Source organism: Pseudophryne corroboree, chromosome 2 (assembly GCF_028390025.1).
Source record: "Pseudophryne corroboree isolate aPseCor3 chromosome 2, aPseCor3.hap2, whole genome shotgun sequence".
Lineage (NCBI taxonomy): Eukaryota > Metazoa > Chordata > Amphibia > Anura > Myobatrachidae > Pseudophryne > Pseudophryne corroboree.
The window spans coordinates 34,372,053-34,380,930 of record NC_086445.1 but is presented as its reverse complement, the minus strand read 5'-3'; positions in this window follow the sequence as shown (position 1 = coordinate 34,380,930).

Here is an 8,878-nt window from a genome sequence, read left to right as displayed (position 1 = left end):
AGGAAGGAAATCTCAGTCTCCCTTTCAAGCCTACGCTCTCTCAGCCGTCTATCCACCCGGATGGATAACTGCATGAGCTGATCCAAGCTATCAGGCAAGGGATATTGTACCAGTTGGTCCTTTATCTGGTTAGAAAGACCTCTTCGGTACTGGTGTCTCAGGGCTGGGTCATTCCACTGGGTATCATGGGCCAACCTCCGAAACTCCGTACAGTAAACCTCAACTGGCCTTCGCCCTTGCTTAAGGATCGAAATCTGAGCCTCGGCTGAGGCCGTCTTGTCAGGGTCATCATACAACATGCCCAGTGCCGTAAAAAAAAGCATCAACACTTTTAAGCGACGGACAGTCAGGCTGCAACCCATATGCCCAGACCTGTGGGTCTCCTTGTAGCAAGGAAATCACTATGCCCACCCGCTGAATCTCCGACCCAGAAGACTGAGGCCTAAGCCGGAAGTATAGCTTGCAGCTCTCCTTGAAACAAAAGAACTGCGAGCGATCTCCAGAAAAACGATCCGGGAGATTTACTTTCGGCTCCTTAACCCCTGCAGGTGCTGCTGCTGCGGGAGCTCCGCCAGCAGCCTGGGAGGTGTGCATTTTAATGGACAAATCATTAAATTGTCGAGTCAGGACCTGCACCTGATCGACCACCTGTTGCAACGTATTTTGACGGGTATGCTCCATATTCCCACAAAATTTCAACAGGAGTATTAGGCTGCTGAATATGTTATGCACACCAGTGCCTGCAGGAAAGTACTGGTGTCAGAACTGTTATGCACTCCAGTGTCTGCAGGAATGTACTGGTGTTTGAACTGTTATGCAAAACAAATGGACTCACAGACAAACTGGGGAATATGACATAACGTACACACAAGGTAATAGGGTAACAAAATACACACAAAGTGAACAGAGAAGCCCAGAGGCTAAGGAACTGGGTATCTCCCTTGTATTAGAACTGCACAGATGGAAAAAGCAAGATGTTGTGTTTTAATACGTAGAGAACCCGAAATGCTGTTGCTAAGGGCAACAGCAAAACCCTAAAGGGTTACCAACGGGTGTGGCAGTAAACTCCTTGGTCAGAGATGAAATGATAGACACAAGGAGAGTCTCCACAATCCTATTTCTCACTTGCAGTGCACAGGTTTTAGCTTACTGCCACTAAACTGACCCCTGACACCTAGCACAGTGAGACAGGATTAGACAGGCAAGTCTTAGAATACAGCCGCAAACTTGCTAAATTCACAGAGTAGTAACAGAACCCCAGCAAGCTAAACGACTGACTCCAGTCTTACTGCTAGGTCTGGATTGGCAGAGTGTAATACCAAATCTCCAGGCCTATTTGCAGTAAGCAACAAACAAATACAAAGCTACACAGTACTGGCTAACTTTCATGAACTGACTAACCAACAAAGATTCAGCAGCATCTGCTTACCCTGAAAAGAGGCCTTATAAAGCAGGTGCTGTCCACGCCCCACTCAGACCTCACAGACTGTGAGCACAAAAACCAGCACCGGATCCCCTGCCGTGCACAGAGCCTATAACCACTGCACAGCAAAAACCCGAACCGGAGTATCAGCTGCGCTCAGGTTACTCCACTAGCACTTGTCTCCCGGTTGCCATGACGACGTGGCAGCACAGGGCAGGAGACCCTAACAGTGTGCTGTGTGTCGGTACGTGTGTGTCGACATGTATGAGGACGATGTTGGTGAGGAGGCGGAGCAATTGCCTGTAATGGTGATGTCACTCTCTAGGGAGTCGACACCGGAATGGATGGCTTATTTAGGGAATTACGTGATAATGTCAACACGCTGCAAGGTCGGTTGACGACATGAGACGGCCGGCAAACCAATTAGTACCTGTCCAGGCGTCTCAAACACCGTCAGGGGCTTTAAAACGCCCATTACCTCAGTCGGTCGACACGGACACTGAATCCAGTGTCGACGGTGAAGAAACAAACGTATTTTCCATTAGGGCCACACGTTACATGTTAAGGGCAATGAAGAAGGTGTTACATATTTCTGATACTACAAGTACCACAAAAAAGGGTAGTATGTGGGGTGTGAAAAAACTACCTGTAGTTTTTCCTGAATCAGATAAATTAAATGAAGTGTGTGATGATGCGTGGGTTTCCCCCGATAGAAAATTATTGGCGTTATACCCTTTCCCGCCAGAAGTTAGGGCGCGTTGGGAAACACCCCCTAGCATGGATAAGGCGCTCACACGCTTATCAAAACAAGTGGCGTTACCGTCTCCAGATACGGCCGCCCTCAAGGAGCCAGCTGATAGGAGGCTGGAAAATATCCTAAAAAGTATATACACACATACTGGTGTTATACTGCGACCAGCGATCGCCTCAGCCTGGATGTGCAGCGCTGGGGTGGCTTGGTCGGATTCCCTGACTGAAAATATTGATACCCTTGACAGGGACAGTATTTTATTGACTATAGAGCATTTAAAAGATGCATTTCTATATATGCGAGATGCACAGAGGGATATTTGCACTCTGGCATCAAGAGTAAGTGCGATGTCCATGTCTGCCAGAAGATGTTTATGGACACGACAGTGGTCAGGTGATGCAGATTCCAAACGGCACATGGAAGTATTGCCGTATAAAGGGGAGGAGTTATTTGGGGTCGGTCCATCGGACCTGGTGGCCACGGCAACAGCTGGAAAATCCACCTTTTTTACCCCAAGTCACATCTCAGCAGAAAAAGACACCGTCTTTTCAGCCTCAGTCCTTTCGTCCCCATAAGGGCAAGCGGGCAAAAGGCCAGTCATATCTGCCCAGGGGTAGAGGAAAGGGAAGAAGACTGCAGCAGGCAGCTCCTTCCCAGGAACAGAAGCCCTCCACCGCTTCTGCCAAGTCCTCAGCATGACGCTGGGGCCGTACAAGCGGACTCAGGTGCGGTGGGGGGTCGTCTCAAGAGTTTCAGCGCGCAGTGGGCTCACTCGCAAGTGGACACCTGGATCCTACAAGTAGTATCCCAGGGGTACAGATTGGAAGTTCGAGACGTCTCCCCCTCGCAGGTTCCTGAAGTCTGCTTTACCAACGTCTCCCTCCGACAGGGAGGCAGTATTGGAAACAATTCACAAGCTGTATTCCCAGCAGGTGATAATCAAAGTACCCCTCCTACAACAAGGAAAGGGGTATTATTCCACACTATTTGTGGTACTGAAGCCAGACGGCTCGGTGAGACCTATTCTAAATCTGAAATCTTTGAACACTTACATACAAAGGTTCAAATCAAGATGGAGTCACTCAGAGCAGTGATAGCGAACCAGGAAGAAGGGGACTATATGGTGTCCCTGGACATCAAGGATGCTTACCTCCATGTCCCAATTTGCCCTTCTCACCAAGGGTACCTCAGGTTCGTGGTACAGAACTGTCACTATCAGTTTCAGACGCTGCCGTTTGGATTGTCCACGGCACCCCGGGTCTTTACCAAGGTAATGGCCGAAATGATGATTCTTCTTCAAAGAAAAGGCGTCTTAATTATCCCTTACTTGAACGATCTCCTGATAAGGGCAAGGTCCAGAGAACAGTTGGAGGTCGGAGTAGCACTATCTCAAGTAGTTCTACGACAGCACGGGTGGATTCTAAATATTCCAAAATCACAGCTGATTCCGACGACACGTCTGCTGTTCCTAGGGATGATTCTGGACACAGTCCAGAAAAAGGTGTTTCTCCCGGAGGAGAAAGCCAGGGAGTTATCCGAGCTAGTTAGGAACCTCCTAGAACCAGGCCAAGTGTCAGTGCATCAATGCACAAGAGTCCTGGGAAAAATGGTGGCTTCTTACGAAGCGATTCCATTCGGCAGATTTCACGCAAGAATTTTTCAGTGGGATCTGCTGGACGAATGGTCCGGATCGCATCTTCAGATGCATCAGCGGATAATCCTGTCTCCAAGGACAAGGGTGTCTCTTCTGTGGTGGCTGCAGAGTGCTCATCTACTAGAGGGCAGCAGATTCGGCATTCAGGACTGGGTCCTGGTGACCACGGATGCCAGCCTGAGAGGCTGGGGAGCAGTCACACAGGGAAGAAATTTCCAAGGAGTGTGGTCAAGTCTGGAGACTTCTCTCCACATAAATATACTGGAGCTAAGGGCAATTTACAATGCTCTGAGCCTAGGAAGACCTCTGCTTCAAAGTCAACCGGTGCTGATCCAGTCGGACAACATCTCGGCAGTCGCCCACGTAAACAGACAGGGCGGCACAAGAAGCAGGAGGGCAATGGCAGCAAGGATTCTTCGCTGGGCGAAAAATCATGTGATAACACTGTCAGCGGTGTTCATTCCGGGAGTGGACAACTGGGAAGCAGACTTCCTCAGCAGGCACGACCTCCACCCGGGAGAGTGGGGACTTCATCTGGAAGTCTTCCACATGATTGTGAACCGTTGGGAAAGACCAAAGGTGGACATGATGGACAAACTGGACAGGTATTGCGCCAGGTCAAGAGACCCTCAGGCAATAGCAGGGACGCTCTGGTAACACTGTGGGTGTACCAGTCGGTGTATGTGTTCCCTCCTCTGCCTCTCATACCCAAGGTACTGAGAATTATAAGACGGAGAGGAGTAAGAACTATACTCGTGGCTCCGGATTGGCCAAGAAGGACTTGGTACCCGGAACTTCAAGAGATACTAAGAAGGGACTTGCTTCAGCAAGGATCATGTCTGTTCCAAGTCTTACCGCGGCTGCGTTTGACGGCATGGCGGTTGAACGCCGGATCCTAAAGGAAAAAGGCATTCCGGAAGAGGTCATCCCTACCCTGGTCAGAGCCAGGAAGGAGGTGACCGCACAACATTATCACCACATTTGGCGAAAATATGTTGCATGGTGTGAGGCCAGGAAGGCCCCACAGAGGAATTTCAACTCGGTCGATTCCTGCATTTCCTGCAAACAGGAGTGTCTATGGGCCTCAAATTGGGGTCCATTAAGGTTCAAATTTCGGCCCTGTCGATTTTCTTCCAGAAAGAATTGGCTTCAGTTCCTGAAGTCCAGAAGTTTGTCAGGGGAGTACTGCATATACAACCCCCTTTTGTGCCTCCAGTGGCACTGTGGGATCTCAACGTAGTTCTGGGATTCCTCAAATCACATTGGTTTAAACCGCTCAAATCTGTGGATTTGAAATATCTCACATGGAAAGTGACCATGCTGTTGGCCCTGGCCTCGGCCAGGCGAGTGTCAGAATTGGCGGCTTTGTCTCACAAAAGCCCATATCTGATTGTCCATTCGGACAGGGCAGAGCTGCGGACTCGTCCCCAGTTTCTCCCTAAGGTGGTGTCAGCGTTTCACCTGAACCAGCTTATTGTGGTACCTGCGGCTACTAGGGACTTGGAGGACTCCAAGTTGCTAGATGTTGTCAGGGCCCTGAAAATATATGTTTCCAGGACGGCTGGAGTCAGGAAAACTGACTTGCTGTTATCCTGTATGCACCCAACAAACTGGGTGCTCTTGCTTCTAAGCAGACGATTGTTAGTTGGATGTGTAGTACAATTCAGCTTGCACATTCTGTGGCAGGCCTGCCACAGCCAAAATATGTAAATGCCCATTCCACAAGGAAGGTGGGCTCATCTTGGGCGGCTGCCCGAGGGGTCTCGGCTTTACAACTTTGCCGAGCTGCTACTTGGTCAGGGGCAAACACATTTGCAAAATTCTACAAATTTGATATCCTGGCTGAGGAGGACCTGGAGTTCTCTCATTCGGTGCTGCAGAGTCATCCGCACTCTCCCGCCCGTTTGGGAGCTTTGGTATAATCCCCATGGTCCTTACGGAGTCCCCAGCATCCACTTAGGACGTCAGAGAAAATAAGAATTTACTTACCGATAATTCTATTTCTCGTAGTCCGTAGTGGATGCTGGGCGCCCATCCCAAGTGCGGATTGTCTGCAATACTTGTACATAGTTATTGTTAACTAAAACGGGTTATTATTGTTGTGAGCCATCTTTTCAGAGGCTCCGCTGTTATCATGCTGTTAACTGGGTTCAGATCACAGGTTGTACAGTGTGATTGGTGTGGCTGGTATGAGTCTTACCCGGGATTCAAAATCCTTCCTTATTGTGTACGCTCGTCCGGGCACAGTATCCTAACTGAGGCTTGGAGGAGGGTCATAGGGGGAGGAGCCAGTGCACACCACCTGATCCTAAAGCTTTTACTTTTGTGCCCTGTCTCCTGCGGAGCCGCTATTCCCCATGGTCCTTACGGAGTCCCCAGCATCCACTACGGACTACGAGAAATAGAATTATCGGTAAGTAAATTCTTATTTTCCCTATAAAGTGTTAGTCTGTGAGTAGGGAACTTTTAACACTATGGGGTGTATTCAATACCTGTCGGATCCTTTCCGACGGAAAGGAACCGACAGGTCAGGATTCAATGCCGGGCCAAAGCCGACAGGTTTGGCCCGGTCCCGACAATGGCAATCCGACTTTTTTAAAAGTCGGATTGACATTGTCGGAAACGGGGCTAAAACCTGCCGGGTTTGGCCGCGCTTCTGACATTACATACATCTGAAACCGCCAATCCACATGCATTATGACAGCTTCCGACAAGTCTGGAATTCCCGACTTGTGGGGAAAAAACGGCCCCCATTGAATAGGTCGGAACCCCTTCCGACCTAAACCTGTCGGAAACTTCCGTCTTTCTGACAAGACGGCAGTTTCCGACTACACTTGAATATTCCCCTATGTCTATCTGGTATTGCCCAGTCTTGTTTTATTACTGTTATACTGATTGCACAGTGCAACAGAATATGCTGTTAATTGTTAATATAAAAATAATAAATAAAAAATCACCTATGGCTATTGGTTTACCATCACGCTGGTGGTTAGGGATGTTCCAGTTGGTGACACTAGGGTGCATTTGGCAGTAGTGCTCACACAGAAGAGAATAGAGGGTTGTACAGTATATAGGACTTAATCATCAGGATAATGCATGAGATGTGTAAAGTCTATGGTAGGCTATGTGAGTTGAGTAACTGTGACAACTAGTAGTAACAGCAGGCACTGAACTGGAACTGGAATACTCCTGGTTGGAATGCACAGGAGGTATGATGCCTGAGACTGGAACTGGAATACACCTGGTTGGAATGCACAGGAGGTATGATGCCTGAGACTGGAACTGGAATACAGTTGGTTGGAATGCACAGGAGATATGATGCTGGAGACTGGAACTGGAGTACACCTGGTTGGAATGCACAGGAGGTATGATGCTGGAGACTGGAACTGGAGTACACCTGGTTGGAATGCACAGGAGGTATGATGCTGAAGACTGGAACTGGAATACACCTGGTTGGAATGCACAGGAGGTATGATGCTGGAGACTGGAACTGGAGTACACCTGGTTGGAATGCACAGGAGGTATGATGCTGGAGACTGGAACTGGAATACACCTGGTTGGAATGCACAGGAGGTATGATGCTGGAGACTGGAACTGGAATACACCTGGTTGGAATGCACAGGAGGTATGATGCCTGAGACTGGAACTGGAGTACACCTGGTTGGAATGCACAGGAGGTATGATGCTGGAGACTGGAACTGGAGTACACCTGGTTGGAATGCACAGGAGGTATGATGCTGGAGACTGGAACTGGAATACAGATGGTTGGAATGCACAGGAGGTATGATGCTGAAGACTGGAACTGGAATACACCTGGTTGGAATGCACAGGAGGTATGATGCTGGAGACTGGAACTGGAGTACACCTGGTTGGAATGCACAGGAGGTATGATGCTGGAGACTGGAACTGGAATACACCTGGTTGGAATGCACAGGAGGTATGATGCCTGAGACTGGAACTGGAGTACACCTGGTTGGAATGCACAGGAGGTATGATGCTGGAGACTGGAACTGGAATACACCTGGTTGGAATGCACAGGAGGTATGATACTGGAACTGGAATACACCTGGTTGGAATGCACAGGAGGTATGATGCCTGAGACTGGAACTGGAATACACCTGGTTGGAATGCACAGGAGGTATGATGCTGGAGACTGGAACTGGAATACACCTGGTTGGAATGCACAGGAGGTATGATGCCTGAGACTGGAACTGGAATACACCTGGTTGGAATGCACAGGAGGTATGATGCTGGAGACTGGAACTGGAATACACCTGGTTGGAATGCACAGGAGGTATGATGCCTGAGACTGGAACTGGAATACACCTGGTTGGAATGCACAGGAGGTATGATGCTGGAGACTGGAACTGGAATACACCTGGTTGGAATGCACAGGAGGTATGATGCCTGAGACTGGAACTGGAATACACCTGGTTGGAATGCACAGGAGGTATGATGCTGGAGACTGGAACTGGAATACACCTGGTTGGAATGCACAGGAGGTATGATGCTGGAGACTGGAACTGGAATACACCTGGTTGGAATGCACAGGAGGTATGATGCTGGAGACTGGAACTGGAATACACCTGGTTGGAATGCACAGGAGGTATGATGCTGAAGACTGGAACTGGAATACACCTGGTTGGAATGCACAGGAGGTATGATGCTGGAGACTGGAACTGGAATACACCTGGTTGGAATGCACAGGAGGTATGATGCCTGAGACTGGAACTGGAATACACCTGGTTGGAATGCACAGGAGGTATGATGCTGGAGACTGGAACTGGAATACACCTGGTTGGAATGCACAGGAGGTATGATGCTGAAGACTGGAACTGGAATACACCTGGTTGGAATGCACAGGAGGTATGATGCTGGAGACTGGAACTGGAATACATACACCTGGTTGGAATGCACAGGAGGTATGATGCTGGAGACTGGAACTGGAATACACCTGGTTGGAATGCACAGGAGGTATGATGCCTGAGACTGGAACTGGAGTACACCTGGTTGGAATGCACAGGAGGTATGATGCTGGAGACTGGAACTG